Consider the following 17,879-nt stretch of genomic DNA (forward strand, 5'->3'; position numbering starts at 1 on the left):
GACTTAAGACACAGTTTTCAGGAACCAATTGCATCGTAAGTCTGAGGACTTCCTGTAATTAAGTAATCAGTTCATGCACTGAAAAGGCGCAGGGTCACGGTTCATGCACTGAAAAGGTGAGAGGGTCACGGTTCTACTGGACATAGCTGCATTGACCTTGTGGCTTCTTTGAACAAATGGTTGTCTGGGAATACAGGTGAATGCTCAGTGACCCTGTACAGTTCTGTGTTTCTATGCTTGCTGCACAGTCCAATTATGCTAGCTGAAAGATGCATACAATTATATGCAAACAAAGAACACACTAATTTGCACATATAGGAAGTGGCTCATGTGCTTTACTTATTCTGCTAAATTCAGGAAGTATTTTGTATTCCTGACATACGCATTTAGAAAACAAAATATTTAAATAATTGGCCCACAGGAAAAGAACCTTATTTGCTCAAGAAAGTCATGCTAATCTCCCAGTATATTAGGTATATACCTTCCTGAATGCACATTTAAGGGAGAGAGTTAAACAGGGCATCTTTACGTGTGCTCAGTGGTTCCCAGGCTCATTCAACAAGCTTTAGTTAAAGCACCCCTGCTGCCATTTTGAAGTGTGGGGGCGGTGAATGCACAAGATGCCAATGCTGCTGGAGTGTGCTAATTACCACACTCCAGCCAACTCGATTAATCGCGTCTGCTTCTAAACATGCTAATAAGCACGCATCAAAGCAAGCTTCAGCACATGTATAGGTGCCCAGGGACACACTCATTAGCTTCTTGAATTCAATTGCGCCATTTCTTGGCAGAATGCTTGCATGGATCAGAGACAATAGCACTGGGATAGCATGAATGAACTGACCCTAGATAAAGACTTTTAATTGCTCATGCTTTGAAATGATTGGTTTAGTTTCTACTTAGGGGTTGCTTTTTAACTAAGATACAATGCAAAATGCAATTTATTTTCAGCTAAATCAAATGTAAAGACAGTTTAAAAGGTACCAAAGCTTCATGGCCACATTTACCTTGGCCCATACCTCATTACTATGTAGGCTCTGCTAGACAGCCCCCACAACAGAACACCTGCAACAGTGGTTGTCAACCAGGGGTCTGCATACCCCTAGGGGTACTTAAAAAGGTCGTAGGGAGTATGCAGAGCTCCATGTGCATGTGTGCAGCTGCAGTGCAGCACATGGGTGGCCAGGAGCACAGCCTGGCCATGTGGAGAGCAGCTGAGTCCAGATGGTAAGTTTGTCATGGAGGGAGGGAGTGGGGTTCAAGAAGGACCTGCCCTGCAGGGATGGGGCATGGGACTGACCCATGCAGGGGGGTCTGCCTGTCCTCCCTCAGCATAAAACCCCTTTAGGGTGCAAAGAGCCACAGAGGAAGGTAATTAACACCTCTGCTTCAACTCAGGGAGCCAAAGGCCCTTGACACTATGCATCTCACTAGCACTTTGTTTGTTTAATCCAGGGGTGTCCAACCTTTTTGAATGTGGGGCCAGATCATGAACTTTTTATCACCCAGTGGGCCAGCAAGCCATATTCAAAGACATCACAAGAAGTGGTATCATATCAGGAAGTGATGTCACGTGACCTTTGACACCAATGAAGTTGCAGGGGTTGACATGGTGCTGGTTGGCATGGCATGCATGCCCGGGTTGACATGGTGCTGTAGGAGCCGCTTGGCTACAACCGGGTTGACCTGGTGCTGGAGAAGCCATGGGGCCAGGCTGGGGTTAACTTGGGGCCCACCCAGCCTGCCAGTGCCATGCCCGGGTTGACATGGTGCTGCAGGACCCGCCTGGGCAGAACCGGGTTGGCACCATCTACAAAAAGCAGCATGCAGCTGAAGCCAGCTTCCCATGTGCTGCTGGGGATGGGAGGAGGCTGGCCGGGTCTGCACCAGCCAGCAGAAGCAGCAACGGAGCCGTGTGCCGCTTGGGACTGACCGGTGCAGGCTCGTCCTGTCCTGAGCGGCACACGGCTCCACCACCGCTTTTGCTGGCTGGTGCAGACCCCCAGGCCAGGCTCCTCCCATCCCTAGCAGCACATGAGAAGCGGTCCCCTCGAGGCCTCACGTGTGCGTGGCCGGGCCCAGAGAGCTGCAGCGCCCAGGGGGAGACTGGCCTTGCTGTGAGGCAGGGCAGGGCAGGGCAGGGCAGGGCAGGGCAGGGCAGGGCAGCGGGGTTGGCTTGAAGCGGGCGGGTAAGGAGGCAGGCACAGGCTGGCAGTACCAGTGGCTGCTGCTTGGCCTCCCACGCGGGGCTGCCCCATGGGGGTAAGCAGCTCCCCTCCCCTCGCTGCCAGCTGGGGCCTGTGGGCTGGCCCTGCCCGCCTCGCTGCGGCCCCACCACCGCCGCTGCCGCCGCCACAGGCCAGATAAAATGGCTTGGTGGGCTGCATGGCGGCCCGCGGCCCATGTGTTGGACAAGCCTTAATGCATAACAATTTTTAGCCTTAAGGAAATGTTATTCCATCTTTATGAGTATTTTGCAATTTCCTGACCTATTTCCACAATGCAACCGTAAATAGAATGTAATGATCTTAAATTGCTGACCGCCAGGCACAGTTGATAAGAACTGGAAAATTTTTCAGATTGCTTTGAATGCTTAAAAACATGCTTTAGGGACTGTATTTTTAGGGAATGAAATGGCTACTAAGGCCAATTACTATGTAAGTTAAATTCTGAAATCGCACTGTATTTAATCTTTAAATAATAATATATCCAAAGCTTAGCTTGTTCAGTGCCCAAGATATCTGAGTTTATAACTTGAGTTTAGAGTGAGTTCCTTCAAGTGTCAATATTCCACAAAACATTCCTCAATTCCTTAAGAGACTGTATATGGTTTGGGTGATATTTTTTTTATTTTAGCTGCTCCAAACAGTCTCTGCCTGTTTCACTATCAAGACAGCAGCAGCTTCAATAGTAAATGATGTGAGGTCAGAGGATATAACCCTTAGTACTTGCTTGTTGCTTATACAAAACTGAGTAGCCCTCAGGTCTCCACAGGAATGCATTTTACAAAGACGTGAACTTTCTCAGTGAATGTTGCAGGATAGAAAAATACTGTTGCTACTGGAAAAGATGAGGACATTTCATTCTAAATTCATAACGAAGGCATTTTACACACAAAAATCTGCACAGCATCTGTCTCTAGTTTTGTTCTTTCAACTAAACAAGAACTCATGGACAGACACTTTGGGATAAGGCACATCTAAGAAAATAAAAGTACTTTTCCCACTTTTCTCACATCTGGCATCATTTTCAGCCTGCAGTAATAGCACCTAATTTTGAGGGTTCATGTGTCTCCTAAACTCCATTTATCCCTTAGACCAGGGCTCAATACCATGGCAAGGAAGTTTGGTGCCCAGGGTAAAGCCAGCAGTGACAGCCCACCATCACCTCATGCAAAGATCCAGGGGGCACATGCCCCCCTCTGTGCTTGCCTAGGAGTACACACAGCAGCGGGAGCTGCCCTCCTCTTGTCCCCGACCCCCCCAAATGAACCACTCACGGCTCTTTCCCATGCCCCGCCCCAGCCAGGCAGCACCTGGGGTGGTCGCCCCACTCCTCCCCCCTCCCCCCCTTTGATACAGCACTGCCAGGGCTATTCATCTTCTAAGCAGATCAGCGCCACACACCTTGCAGAACTCACCAGTGTAAGCTACAGGGTCCCCAGACCACATGCTGCATGGTTGCCTCCCCACTGTACTGCACACTCCGTGCCCCCCTGCACCCCTGCCCCCCTCCCTGCTGCACTGCCTGCACAGGTGATCCAGCCTCACTCTTCGCTCTCTGGCTGTGGGCCCCCCCAGCCCCACAGGCTGTGCTATGCCATATCCTCCCACCTTTTGAGATGAGGGCAGGAAGCAAAAGCCAGAGAAGGGAGGGGATCCAAAAGCTGGAGCAATGCAGCTGGCACAGTGGGAACAGTGCCAACTGGTGGAAGCCAGCTCAACAGGCATGCCTTAGAAACCATTGTGCATTGCAGACTGGAGCCTATGATGAAAGCACTTTTTTCTGGAAAACTGTCAAACAGAAATAGCTAGCTGTCATTTTAAAAATCTTACTAACCCAGCCTAGACTGACCTATCCAAGTCATCACCTCTTTCTTCCTTAAATCCCTCCTAAAAGTCCATTGCTAGCAGGTGCCACAATAAACGAACTAGAACTATCATTGTCATACTTTGCCTTCCTAATAGGAAGGTATGGGGCTTTGGAGGCACATAAGCCCAGATTCTGAGACCAGGAAGCCAGTCTGGCCCTGCAGGCTGTAAAGAGAGGAGCTCCTGAGCAAAATGGCTATGGGACGTAGCCTGACTGGCACCGAAACTGTCCAAGAGCGCTACAAGGGAAGAGCTAAGGGAAACTTATAGCTTACGGAGAAGTTATGGCCCAGAGTTGGAGGGGGATTTTCATTGTACAGCCATTGTACTTGTGTTGTGTTTATGTTTTGATTAGGCTAATTGGAGGACCAAGTTGTGGCTATGAGGGAAGTGTGGAAGCCACGGAGGGGTGTCTGGTGGGCACTCAGTGGCAGGCAGCTTAGCCTGGGGTCACAGAGGGCTGTGGCTTGGTGCAGGCTGAGGCTGAGAGAGCCAAAGCCAGTAGGAACAGATTAGCCTAGGGTCAGAGACTCCGAGGGCAGAAGATTGGTGTAGCAGAAGCAGCCCAGCCTGAGTTCAGGGCTGAGGGCTGGGATAAGGCCTAGTGAACAACTTAAAGTACCAACTGCAAGTCATGGGCATGGCTAAATGGGTGGAAGAAAGCCACAAATAGCCCTTAAGGCACCTGGTGTCTTATGGTATAGATGGAGCCAGCAGGGACCCCACTTAAAGGACAGGACTGGAGTCAGCTAGGTACAGGAGGGAGCTGCTAGCCAAAACAAGCTAAGACTCTGTCTGGAACTTCCTGGCAGCCTCCATTTTTCAATAAAATAATCCAATCACGGTGTGGCAGACAAGAGGAAAAGGGCAGGGACCCAAGGAGCTGGAATGGGGAGGCAGGAGTTATACGCCCACCAGGGGGGATCATGGCCACTCCTGGGCCCTCATCCTGACACATTCACCATAGAATCATAGAAAATTAGGGATGGAAAGAAACTCAGAAGGTCATCTAGTCCAACCCCGCTGCTCAAAGCAAGACTATTCCCAACTAAATCATCCCAACCAAGGCTTTCTCTAGCCAGGTGTCAAAAACCTCCAAGGATGGAGATTGCACAACCCCTCTGGGTAACCTGTTCTAGTGTTTTATAACCCTGCTAGAGAGAAAGTTTTTCCTAACATCTAACCTAAGCTTTCCTTGCTGCAGTTTGAAACTATGGCTCCTTGTTCTGTCATCTGCCACCACTAAGAAAAGTCTAGCTCCATCCTCTTTGAAACCACCCTTCAGGTAGTTGAAGGCTGCTATTAAATCCCTTGTTAGTCTTCTCTTCTCCAGACTAAATAAGCCCAGTTCACTCAGCCTCTCCTCAGAAGTCATGTGCCCCAGCCCCCTAGCCATTTTCATTGCTCTCCACCGGACTCTTTCCAATTTGTCTGCATCCTTTCTGTAATGGGGGGGAGCCGAAAACTAGACATAGTACTGCAGATGTGCCCACAGCAGTGCCAAATAATCTCTTCCTTTGATCTGCTGGCAACACTCCTACCGATGCAGCTCAGTATGCTGCTAGCCTTCTTGGCAACAAGGGCACACTGTTGGCTCATATTCAGCTTATTGTGCACTGTAACCCCCAGGTCCTTTTTCGGTAGGGCTGCTGCCCAGCCAGTCAGCCCCCAACTTGTACTGGTACATGGGATTTTTCCATCATAAGTGCAAGACTTTGCATTTATCCTTATTGAACCACATGAGATTTCTTTTGCCCCAACTTCCAATTTGTCTAGGTGTCTCTGAATCCTAACCCTACTCTCCAGCATATCTACAACGCCCCCAGCTTAGTGTCACCTGAAAACTTGCTGAGGGTGTACTCTATGCCATCTTCCAGGTCATTGATGAAGATATTGAACAAAACCAGCCCCAGGACCAATCCCTGGGTCACTCCACTTGATACCAGCTGTCAACTAGACATCGAGCCATTAGCCACTACCCTCTGAGCCTGATAACCCGGCCAATTTTCTATCCACCTTACAATCCGTTTATGCAACCCATACTTCCTTAAATTGCTTGCAAGAATGTTGTGGGAGACCTTATTAAAAGCCTGTCTAAAGTCCAGGTATACCATATCCACCGGTCTCCCCACATCTACAGAGCCAGTCATCTCATCATAGACAGCAGTCAGGTTGGTCAGGCATGACTTGCTCTTGGTGAGTCCATGCTGACTGTTCCTAATCACCTTCTTCTTCTCCAAGTGCTAAGAAATAGATTCCTTGAGGTATCATGACTTTTCCAGTGACTGAGATGAAGCTGACCAGTCTGTAATTCCCTGGATCCTCCGTCTTCCCTTTCTTAAATATGGTCACTATATTTGCCCTTTACCAATCAGCCAGGACCTCTCCCAATCACCACAAATTTTCAAAGATGGTGGCCAGTGGCTCTGCAATCACATTGACCAATTATCTTAGCACCCTCAGAGGCATCTCTTCTGACCCCATGGATTTATATATATCCAACTTTTTAAAATAGTCCCGAACCTGTTCTTTTGCCACTGTTGGCAGGTCATCTCCTCCCTAAACTGCTGGCAGGTGCAGTAGTCTGGGAGCTAATCTTGCCTGTGAAGACTGAGGTGAAAATGGCATTGAGTACTTCAGCCTTTTCTTCATCCTTTGTCACTAGGTTGCCTCCCCCATTCACACTTTCCCTGACCTTGCTCTTGTTACCGACATACTTGTAGAAACCCTTCTTGTTACCCTTCACATCCCTTGCTAGCTGCAATTTCAGTTGCACTTTCCAGTAAGCAATACTCTTATATTCCTCCCTAGTTGTTTGTCCAAGTTTCCACTTCTTATAAGCTTCCTTTTTGTGATTTAGTTTCCTGAAGGGTTCCCTGCTAAGCCAAGCCCGATCTTCTGCCGCATCCTCCCATTCTGATGGTCTATAGCAGACCCCCACCACAACATCACCCTTGTTGCTCTCCCCTCTGACCCTAACCCACAGACTTTCAAAAAGCCTATCTCCAGTTTCATACTGGAGCTCTGAGCAGTCATACAGCTCTTTTATATAAAGTGCAACTCCTCTTCCTCTTCTCTCCTGCCCATCTTTCCTGAACAATTTATACCCATCCATGACAGTGCTCCCCAGCAAGTCTCTGTTATTCCAGAGACTCATATTTATTCCACTAGCACTGTGTGATATTGAAGTTTAGACTGATAGATGTTTGGGAAAGAATCACGGTTCCTTCTGTAAAGTTACTGACATTCCCCAAGTAGGATTTTCAAAAACACACAAGTTACATATAAATACAAGTCCCTTTAATTTTCAATGGGACCTGTGCTCCTCAGTCGGATGCTTTTTTTTTTTAATGGTTACACACCAAATATAAATTTAGCCATAACTTAGCTGGTGTGGTTAGGGCTGAGCACCAATCTGCCACAAAGCAACCATATAAGCCAATGTAAAAAGGTCTTTTTTTGTTATGCTTGTAGAGTGCAACTCTAGCCCAAAACTGAAGAAACAGGTCTTATCACAACAGAACAGCAATCACTTTTTAATAATGTATAGGGCCCCTTCAATAAACACTACATTCTTCTGAAAGCATTTCACTGCAATCTTCTAATTGTTGGTGCTAGAGCCAAAATCTGGGGGGAAAGTTTCAGCCAGCATAAACGGCCATAGCTCAATTAGTGAGAAGAGAGTTACAAGAATTACAGCTAGTAAAAATCACTCCCTTGGTCTTGGTTACCAGGGTGCAAAACCTAAAAGAGTAACTGTAACATGATCAGATTTTGGCTCCTTCAATTGAGTGAGTCCTGATTCTCACTAATACAGAAGTTTTGTTTTGTTTTTTCCCATGGTTTATCATTTGAAACTTCACAAACAAGTACTAACAGCCTGCGTCTGACTGTTATTGAATTTTTTTTTTGGTGGGGGGGAGGGGGGTTCCTAAAAAAAAACAAACCTTGCTTACATTATTCAACACGAATCCATTAATGCCATTCTTCTATAGGCTTATTCTTTGCCAAGAAAAAGTCTTATCTGATTTTACATTCTGGAAAGATTTACGCTTAAAGTGTAGTAAAGGAAAGGAAATCCTCCAAACGAAGATCCCCTGGATGTATATTTTCAACCCTGAGATGAATGCTACATATCTAAACATAAACCTCAGTAACTGACTTACTAGCTATGAATGGTTCATGTAAAGTCAATTTTCTCAAATCCGATGCACTACTCTACAACTGAAAGACAAAGCCAAAAAAACCTTTGGCCATTGTTTTCAGAGGTAACTAGTGCTGGGTGACCAACAGTTTCTGAATAACAGGCTGCGCACCAAAACATGATGAACTGAACAAAAATATCACTCATCACTTTGAAAATCTTGTGATGAGCCCAACCCAGGAAGACAGTTGTGAACACCAACCCCTGATCTTTTGGGCAAATTCCAGATAAAGATTCAACATTGCCTGAGCTTGTCTGTAGAATAAATCTTCACCAGAAGCCTGGATGAATCCTTCCCTAAGAAAAGAAGAGAAGTTCTAGTTGTTTGAACAGTGCTGAATACTTAGGAGATCCAAGTCCCTGCTCTCTTTCAGGATTCTTATGTGACCTTGATCACATCACTTACACATAGATTTCCCCCAAGGTATTTAGGTACCAGTACAAATATATGAGAACTCCCAGCAGATGGCCTTGGTCTCTCCGGATTTTATGAAATGCTTGTCTGGGTGGCAACAATTGCAAAAGTCACCACAACTTCCTTCCCCTACTCACATAGCCACACACACAGCCCAAAAGAAGAAATATCTACCCATTTACTTGAAGCATTTACAGGAGTACCTCGCCATTCGCAGGGGATATGTTCTTGTAACCCCTGCGAATGGCAATATCCGCAAATAAGACACTGCATTCATGAATGCTGTCTGCATTCATGAACGCAGTGCCCCCGGCAGCTGGGGGGGTGGCACAGCTGCACTGGTGACAGCGGGGGCATGGCGGCAGCGGGAGCATGGCGGCAGTGGCAGGATCCTGGCGGCAGCAGGAACCCAACAGCAGCAAGCCTGGAGCTCCTGAGGAGCTCCCTTAAGTGTATTTAAGATGCAGGTTCAGCATTCGCGAATATTTGAAACCGTGACTGCTGAACCCGCAAATAGCGAGGGTTTCCTGTACTCCAGTATGCTGAAGTAGTTTGTGTAGGATATTACGTGACCCTAGGTGCTCCAACTATAGTCTGTCTGGCTTTTGAAAACACATATTTACTGCCAATGTGTCAGGTGAAACAGTTTACTTTAGACTTGTTATGTAAATAAAAGGAAGCAACAGAAGTGGCTACTATAGGCTATAAAAGCTATTATAATTTAGGGTTTAATTGTATATAACCATATACCATTTAGCCAAGGCTCATATCTAAGTCTCAGGGTACACTCATACAGCACATTTACTGCAGCCAAAATTAACTTTACCCTGTAATAAAAGTGGAGTGTATACACAGCACACAGGTCTACACTGCTGTCATCCCACTCCAGAGTAAAAGTTACTGCTCTGAATGTTAGGAATAACTATTGCCCAGTGTAAACTATACCAGGGTACTGGCTATAACACCATTCTTGTACATAATTTCATCTCCAGGAAGCTGTACACTCAAAGCAAACCTGGATCCCCTTCTATTTAATGGCCGGGTGCTACAATAGTGCTTACTGAAGACAGACAGCTTGGGGCAGCAGATCAACTACCCACTCCTTATTACAGAGTAAAATGTAGTACAGAGTAAAATCTGTAGTAAATTACACTAATAATCATGTTGTGTTTCCACCCCCTGAGCCTTCTTAGAATAGATGATGGTTAAGTGTGTAGGGTATGAGAAAATTCACCCTCACCAGCTTCCTACCTACTAGAATCTATCCTTTCTCCTTTACCATGCACGCGCGCACACGCACACACACATGCACACACACACACACACACACACACACACTTTGACTATTAGGTGTCCTGTAATCTGACTTTTGTTAATGTATATGATGATGAGTTAATGCTGTTTTTAAAATATCCAATACATTCTTTAGCCCAATTCCTACTCAAGGTCCAAGTTCATTTCTGCAATTTCCTGCTTGAAACAAAACTGTGTCAAACAAAAGGGCCTGTGTTCAAATGCTTGTATTTGTTTATCTCACTCAGATTACCAACATAAAAAAAAACTGATGGGTTTGTTTGTAAAGCTGCAGTCTTTTTTTAGGATCTGTCACACCAAAAGGCCTGGGAGCACGTCAGGGCAGTTTTATATAAACAAAACAGTATTGATGTAAATTATTATTAAGAGTGGCTTAATGCTAAAAAAACAAGCAAATTCAAACTGGAAAGCAAAAAATAGCCACTGCTGAATTCTCCCATTTAAAGAGTAGAAAGCTGGGCTGGGCTGTTAACCTGGGATTTATTCCCAGACTAACATTCATTGCAAGGTTCAGTTCCCTTCTCTCACACAGACAAGTTCCTGTGTAATCTTTGGTAATTCCCATAATCTCTCTCTATGCCTCAGTTTCCCTATCTGCATACTAGCTATAATTGAACTTCCTTATCTCATAGAGGTGGCATGAGGTAACCACATTAAAGATTGTGATAAGCTCAATGGCTGGAGGAACTGAGGTATTAGAATAGAAGGAAAACTATTCAACTAATGCTTGATATTTAGAAATCTTTGAAATAACTGGAGAAAATACACAAGATTGTGTCTTGTGCTGACATATGTTTTATTCCACTGACCTCCAAAGAGATTTAGGTATTAAAAGGCAATCCAGAATTTTTACACAGGGTTCAGGATATTTTCAAATCCGTGCTGAAACCTGTCAGGGGCTGGTATTCCTTTTCTTCAACAATAAGCACAGTGTATAAACACAAAGCAAGATTTGTTTCTTAGACGTTAACTCTGCATTTTCTGGATTTGGGGACTTTCAAATCTAACCCTTATTTTTTTTATCTGTTCACACACAGGCATGTATGTAATAGCTCTCCAGACATATGCAACACAACTATAGGACACATAGAAAGAAGGCTTAAGAATAAATTGTATCCATGAACTGACATAAAAGGGTGCTCACATAAGGCAAGAAAGCACATATTGACATGTAGTCCACATTATAAACATAAAGATTTGATATGTAATTAAAACTAAATATTTTATTAAATGAATTACAATATGAAAATTAAAACAAAGTTATTAAACATGCAAAGGATTCTGAAAATATCTAAAACCATTAATGTGACTAATGGTTACTAACTAGTGTTACTAACCATCACCTGACGCAATCCTATCCAGCTTTGTACACAAAACTGTCAGATAACTTATTTTTCATTTTGTTTTCAGTTTCAAATTCTCTTCTGGAAATTAAATACCAGTTTTAAAATATGCCAAACATTTACAACTGGTTTTATAATGGGAAGTGCTGGATGTTAAGAAATCCTTCTCTACAGCTTCTTAAAACTTCAAATGCATCTCTTTTGCCACAGTGAAAACAAGCAAAAGACAAAAAATCACCTTGGAAAAAACTAGATCTATTGGTAGGTCAGGAAGCATACATATGAAAAGAAAAAATCAGTCCCAAACTATAGTAGTTAAAGCTTATAATGCCAAGGATGAAAACAGCCTCTGCATTACCCAAATGTTATTATCACAATCTACTGTATAATGTCTGAAGCACACTGTTCTTTATAATTAAAACATAACACATACCAAAAAACATCATTTCTTCAGCACACTACATAAACTCTTTTCTACTGAAGCAGTGTCTCAAATGATGACTGAATATAGCAACCTTCCCAAGAAAGCTTATATTAAAGTATATAAGTAATAGTTTAAATTCTTCTCATTAAAAGACAGAAAGGGCTGTCATTAAATAAGCCAAGTATTAGTGGTTGTAAAAGAAAACAAAAGGAAACAGAGCAAAAGGAAGAGTTCCACTTTACCTGTCAAATTTGACTACCATCTAAATAAGCTCCATTATGACCTTAAATTTCTGCCTGGCCTGGTCTTCCCTCTCCTTCCCCCCATACAGAATGGCTGGATAGTCTAGTGACTTTAATGTAGCAGTTTGCAGCAGCAGATTTCATATAAGCTAGTAAACATAGAAGGGAAATGTGAAGTACTGAGGTTTAAGTGACTTATTCAAGGTTACCCAGCAAGTCAGTAGCAGAACTGGGACTAGAATTCACATATCCTACCTCCAAGCCTTCTCTAGAAACAGGACTGAGGCTGTCCTAAGCATGAACAATTAAAGATGACATCTAGCTCCTCATTTTTGACTGAGGCAAAAAGAAAAAATAGGGTTTTTCCTCCGAGCTTGTTGTATAGTGCCCAGGGGAATCTGCAGACCCTAGCACTGACTTCTGCAAACCAATTAATATCCAGATAACCAAGAAAACAAAACTGAAGTTATACTCCTTTGCCAAGGTTATTCTTTCCACTCCAGTCATTACCAAGCCAGGGTGCTAAGGTTAGCAGAGCAGCTGGTGCTCCAGCAGAGCAGACCCACCAAAGCACAGTGCTGCACTCCATCAGTGGAGAGGAGATGGCAGGACAGGCCAGAAGAGGCTGACAGACCTGCCTGCTCATGCAGGCTCACAGCTCCAAAGATTATAAAATCCAGCCAGACAGTTCCAGCAGGGCCACCAGGAAAATCAGTGGGCAGCAACAGTCTCAAAGCAGTTACAAAATCTAGCTCTTCCTCTCATATTACTCACTCACCCACCAAATCTTTCTGTTGCTTTATAATATCATCAATTCCCCCTTTTATTATATATCCCCTCAAAAAGGCAGCATCAACAGCCCTCATGGCCACCAGAAGGCAGAAAAGCAGTTGTTGCCTACCCACTCCATCCTCCTGTCAAGCAAGGAGAAGTGCAGGTGAGAAAAACAAGATAAACTTCAGTTACTCACTGACCTGTTCCCTGCGTTGTCTTTGTGTGCAAACAGCAGGCTGCAGGGATGGCAATTCTCCCTTCTCCCAGCTCTGTGCCCGCCCTGAAGGAGGGACCAACATGACACAGGCATGGGAGGAGGTGAGGGGGAAGGAAGGGGGAATCAGGAAAGCATCAACACTGCAGCTTCCTGCGTTACACCCAGCTGCTGCAGCAGCCAGATCAAGTATCTCTCCTTTGAAACCTGACCCTGTGCAGCCCTGAATGTCCCCAACACACATGGTGATATCAGTAGCAATTAAAGGTCTCAGAATCTCAGGGGAGAAACTCAGCACCTTATAGCATAAGGCAGGGGTGGGCAAAATGCAGCCCGCGGGCCGGATGCATCCCGCCAGGCCACTCTATCCAGCCCGCGGGGCCGCTACAAAATTTAGAAAATTAATATTTATCTGCCCCTGGCTGCCTGTCATGAGGCCCTCAGTGGCTTGCCAAAACTCAGTAAGTGGCCCTCATCCCGGCCTATCCCTGGCATAAGGCCTTTACTGTCTAATGCAAAACTCCCTGAAACCAATGGGATTCTTGCCTTGGATTTAAAAGACTTTGGACCTGGCCCTGGGAAAGGATCCTACACCCCTCCTGGGGTTGTAATCATAAATGTGTCTTTCAGAATCTCAGAGTTCATTGCAAAAGCAACTTGATGGATTGGTTTGTGTTTAAAATCTTGCCCCCCTTATGAAAAAGTCCCCTGGAGCCCCCAGAAAGACTCGATAGAGATCATAGAATCATAGAAGTAGGGTCGGAAGGGACCTTGTAGATTTTCAAGTCCGACCCCCTGCCTGGGCAGGACAAAAACTGGGCTCAAATGACCCCAGCCAGGTAGGCATCGAGCCGCTTCTTAAAGACCCGCAGAGATAAAACAGGGTGTCACAGACAACTCCAAACTTCTAGCAGCAGAGGCCCAATACGGATGAACAATGAAAGTTATAGCTTATGCAAGCACATGGGAAACAGGCAAAGGGAAGAACTAATATGTCTTTGCCAGAAACAATAATAATAATAATAATAACAACAATTCCACAAAAGGAGAAGCCCAAGCAAAGTACAATTAAACAGCAGCCACAAAGCAGCAACTATGTAATAAAAGGGTTGAGGCTTTAAATAAAATGAGATAAAAATCTGCCTCCTTTGAAGAAATGGGGATGCTTTCCCATGGTGGTTCAAAGGGGAAAGGGCTGAATTGGAGGCAAGATCCCTGCCATATGGTGTGAATTCCATGGACCCTAGGATCCTCCCAATGCTACAAGTCATAGCACACCCCTGCCAGCTGTGTGTGCACAAGGACCTGGCAAGCCTGGGCCTGGGTTCCCTTCTGGCTTTTCCACAGAGATCACCTAAGGAGGGTCTGGGGGGAGTTGCCAAGCATGGTTTAACCTCTGCAATCCTGGCCACGCTCCTGTCAGGCAAGGCAAGCGCGCTGGACAGGCTGGAGAGAGTTAGTTGGTTTTCCCAAGCCGGGGCTGCCTGGAGCCCCCCTGGCAGGGCCCTGCGCCTGCACAGCTCTGCGCTGTCTATTGTGTTATGACTCAGCTGAGGAGGAGGTAAGCTGAGGCGATCCCTGCAGCCAATCCCGGGGCTCCATCCGCTCAGCCCAACACAGCTGGCCGGGGCCAGGGAAGTGGGCACCTGCTCAGGAGCCTCACGACCGCCTTGAGCGGGGCGCTGGCATGTTGTTTGCCTGAGTTTTTGCAGGCAGACGTCATGCAAATAGATTTGTTCCTGAGCAGATAAGAATAGAGGTTTGGCAAAGCGCAGAATGGGGCAGAGGCTGGACCTGAAGTCACGGCATAGCCATAATGGGGAAAGCCTTTTGCAAAAGCTTCTTCCTGATTAGGTGCAAGTGTTGGGAGAGAATCTCTGACTGCTCAGGGTCAGCCTTTCACCTGCACAGATCTTAATAATAAAAAAGACCCTGCCAGGCACTCTCCCTGGGTTACTTCAGCTGCCTACATGCCCACCTAGGTCAGCTACTAGTAAGGATGCTACTTTCTGTCAATGAGGGTGAAGTTACACAGGACACTTAGACCGCACTAACTCTGTGATACGTTAAGCAGCATTATAGTTAGAGCGTGCTGTGGGGGCGCTCATACATACGAGGTGGGGTTAGTCCTTCGGGTTCGATTCTATCCCCCCTAAATTGAAATGGTGGCTTTTTAATTCTGTCATTATTATGGTGAGGGGCCTGATCCTGCTTTTTTTGCAGTAGATCCTGCCCATGGCCAGAGGGGTGAGGTGCTGGTGGGCCAAGCAGCCCCTGAGCTGCGGGGGGCCCTGGTCCTTCCCTCCACGGTGGTGGTACCCCCTAGGGCTGCCTGGGTGGGCTGCTAATGGACTGGCTGCTGTCCCAGCTTGGAGGCAGCACCCAGTCCAATCCAAGTCTTCCCCAACCCTGAGCTGGGGCTGCACCCGACCCCTGGCGGGGCACCACCACCATGGAGGGAAAGACTGGGGCCCCCTGCAGCTTAGGGGCCACTCAGCCTGCCAGCACCTTGCCCCCTGGCTGTGGGAGAGGCGGGCAGGTTCCTCAAAAAAAAAGGATCAGACTCCTTGCCACTTCTTCCTGCAGCAGGTGCCTGCTGAAGGCAGAAGTAGTGAGAGGCCCAATCCTTTTCTTCTGCAGAGCCTGCCCGCCTCTCCCGTGGCCGAGGGCTGAACTGACTAAGAGCTGCAACACATCATTGCAAGCTAAACTACCTCTACTAGTTCAGTTTGCAACAATGTAAACTCATTTTAAACCCCCAAAACTCCTGCACATGTACAGCATGACACCATTAAGCCACACCAAGTGACATTTTCATCATGTGTACATGGTAATGGCACCACATGTGCAAGCACCCTTGCTCTTTAAAGGCAAATACCGCTTCTTGCCTGCACAGCTCTGACTTGCCACTAGAGAGCTGGTGAGCAAAGGCGTAGCTATGGGCCAGGACACTTGGGCTCTTTCCCTGCTTTGAGTGGGAGAGGATAGAGCGGGGCTGGGAGGTGCACCCTGGAATGCTAGAGGACTGTACATTGCACATTTTATCTCTGCGGAGCAGACTGAAGTTACACCAAACTTTTTCTTATTGCAGACCCCCTTCCAGATTTACCAGCTGCCATGTACCCCTATCAGCATACGTTTTATATTTTAACCCCTTCAATACCAATTATTATAATGAAAATTAAATCTGCCATTACACAAATTCTCCTGCCTACCCCTCAAAGATGTCTTGTGTGCCCCCATGGGTATTCATACCACAGGTTGGGAACCCCTGCGCTAACAGAAACTAAGTAGCACAGCCCAGAATTAACCCTGACCTGAAGTGCCCTAACTTTGAGACACTAAAAGGGCACATAGCACAAATTGACAGGCTTTACCATGTAGATGTTCACATTTTAAGTGCCATTAGTGCCTTTAGTATGGTCTAGGTGTAATGTGAAACTTCACCCTGAATCTTTACTTCCTTCTCCTGTAAGAGTGACTCACAACTCCTGCATTGCCCCTGCTTAGAGCATCTTCAGATCTGCCCACTATGAAGATGCAAAGAGTGGGCTGGTTAGAGAGAGGCACTGCAGGAAATCATTCTATAGGCAAATCCACTAGCAGGTGTCACCACAGCATGAGGGACGGGTTTCAAAAGAGATAGTGAGTGCGAGGGAGCAGGGCACAGAAACAGGGAAACAGGAATAGATTCAGCAAAGGAGGAACCAGGAAAAGGCAGAAGAACAAGGGATAGAGCCTTTGTTGTGTGGTGACCCCTGAATGGCGACTTTATGGCATGCAAGCTGTAAAGATACCTGGTAGAGAAAAGATGTCTTGTGGCCAAAGCAGAAGAGAGAGGGTCAGCAACCTTGATTCCATTTCTGCTACCACCACTGATTTCTCTGTGACTTTCAGCATATCACTTACTCAGACTTTACTTATTTATTGTTATTTGAATTATCATGTTTAGAAGCTCCATACATGGACCACAACCCCACTGTGCTAGGAGCTGTACAAGTACAAAACAACAGTCCTAGCCACAAACATTTTCAGTCAAAGTTCCTGTCTCTCAATTTTCCCATCTGTGAAACAGGAATAGCAGTAATACTGTACTAGCCTTTCTCAGAGAAGTATGACAGTGCTTAAACCATTCATGTTTACAAAATGCTCCAAGATCTTTATAACTTCTGGTCAGACAAACTGGCTCTAGTTCTGCTTCTGGTCAGCCGGAGGTCACTTCATCAGATGCTGTGAAAGGGCATGCACAGAGCAGTGTATAGCATGGAGAGAGTGATTTAAATACAAAAGACAGAAAGAGGGGGGCAGTGCTGGGAAAGACAAACGCACAAAAAAGGGAGGTTGAAGTGTTCTGCCACGGGCCTTTGTGTCTTTCTGGAGCTGATGTCAGATCAGCGCACATCACTGCCAACTGTCATATGTACTCTGTCATGTTTTCTTATCCCACTCTTCAGACCCTATCTGTTATCAATGCAAATAAAATATTGTGAAAATTACCCATAACCAGCAAAGCAACTGTACATTGTTTCACATGCAGAAGAACAGCTTCTTGGTTCTTCATCCTACTTTTTCTTCTATTCTTTTTGTCAGTCCCATGTCATACCTGCACTCCCATTTTCAGGCCATTCCCATGAGAAATTCTATGCAAACTTAGGCTCAGATTCTGCAGGCTCATGTGGAAGGAGAACACAACTAGAGAAATAGTTCTACTGGATTCATAAGGATAATATGAGTAGTACGTTTCTTTGCTAGCATAGTTTGTCTCTGTCAGTCTGCTTCTTCCTCGGGATTTCCTTTTGGAAGTTGTAAGCGTAGTCACGACAATCATCTGTGTCCCAAGATTTGAATCTGAACCTCC

The 17,879-nt window shown here is 45.8% G+C and overlaps 1 protein-coding gene across 2 annotated transcripts in view; it reads right to left on the reverse strand.

Moving 5' to 3' along the window:
• The window catches only part of LPIN1 (lipin 1), a 72,252-nt gene extending 59,174 nt beyond the window's left edge, over positions 1-13,078 (reverse strand). For both annotated transcript variants that reach the window (XM_014597322.3, XM_006258873.4), the window contains exon 1: positions 13,008-13,078. The gene's annotated coding sequence lies outside the window, so the exon portion shown is untranslated. The remainder of the gene's footprint in view (positions 1-13,007) is intronic.
• Positions 13,079-17,879: the final 4,801 nt, after the last annotated feature.

The sequence above is a fragment of the Alligator mississippiensis genome, chromosome 1 (assembly GCF_030867095.1).
Source record: "Alligator mississippiensis isolate rAllMis1 chromosome 1, rAllMis1, whole genome shotgun sequence".
NCBI lineage: Eukaryota > Metazoa > Chordata > Crocodylia > Alligatoridae > Alligator > Alligator mississippiensis.